Consider the following 1174-nt stretch of genomic DNA (forward strand, 5'->3'; position numbering starts at 1 on the left):
GCCATCATTGTTGTTTGGTGGCCCGGGCTGGGGATTCGAACCCGCCACCTTAGGTGTATGTGGCTGGTGCCTTAGCTGCTTGAGCCACAGGCGCCAAGCCGAAAAATGCAAATTTTAAAGAACTTTGGAGAACATAGAACCCTCTCAAAGAAAGCTAGGTTTGGTTAAGGAGAGAAATGAGACGAAGCCGGAGAGGACAAGATTGTAAATAAAAAGGCTTCTGCAATAGTGGAAGTAGTGTGGAGAGGTGGGCCTTAAAGCACAGGGGATGAATCTATTTACAGATGAGGAGTTAAGGTGGAATAGGATTGAGTTGAAATGAAATAAGTGATGTAAGAGAAAAAGGAAAGCAGTGGGGTGGGGGAGAGGGAATTAATTTCTGGTATGATAACAGGGAAGGAAACTGGTAGCCTGAGCAGCTTGATAGAGGCACTTTCTACTTGCCTGGGAAGGAAAATATCAGGCAGACAGTCCTGTTACTAAAGGAAACTAGAGGATTTTAGGAACAGGGATTTGACATGCTGGCCTCTCTTGCCCTGCCTGCAACACCACAAAGCACCAATTGAATGCACTGTTGACATTAGTGCCACCACAAATGCTCCCTTACTGGCTGGTGGGGGCTGAGAAGATGGAGTTCAGGCTGCTGATCCTCTTTTCTCTAGCTGACTTTTCCTAATGTCAACACCGTTTCCTAATTCCCTTTTTCTTCTTTACTTACCTTTTCTCACAGGAGTGGGATGGATGAGGGCGGATCCAGGAAATGAGAGTGGAATGTGAGAAAGAAAAACAGACTAAAACAACACATTGAAAGAGAAAAAGGTTTAATCCTAAATGCATATGCAAAACTTGGACTGGGGGATAGCATGTAAAAGTATCACACAAATAGAATTAAATGGAATTAAGTTCACTTATTTGTCAAATCCTGTTGTGAGAACTTAGAGGAAAGAAAACTAAAAAAGTCTCTAATTCTCCTAATTTCCAAGAGAAAACAAAGCTGAAAGTCAGAGGGATGAGCTGTGGACATCTGGGGAAACTTCCAGGTCTGAATCTAGTGCCAAGGAATCCATGAAATGTTCTTTCCTAGAACCTTTCAGCGTTGGGAAGTTATACCTGTCAGGGCTGGGAAGGGGTAATCTCACCCTCAGGAGGAGCTTCACCTCCAGAGGGCTTCCTG

The sequence above is a fragment of the Otolemur garnettii genome, unplaced genomic scaffold (assembly GCF_000181295.1).
Source record: "Otolemur garnettii isolate 467f Iridium unplaced genomic scaffold, OtoGar3 scaffold00070, whole genome shotgun sequence".
NCBI classification, from domain to species: Eukaryota; Metazoa; Chordata; class Mammalia; order Primates; family Galagidae; genus Otolemur; species Otolemur garnettii.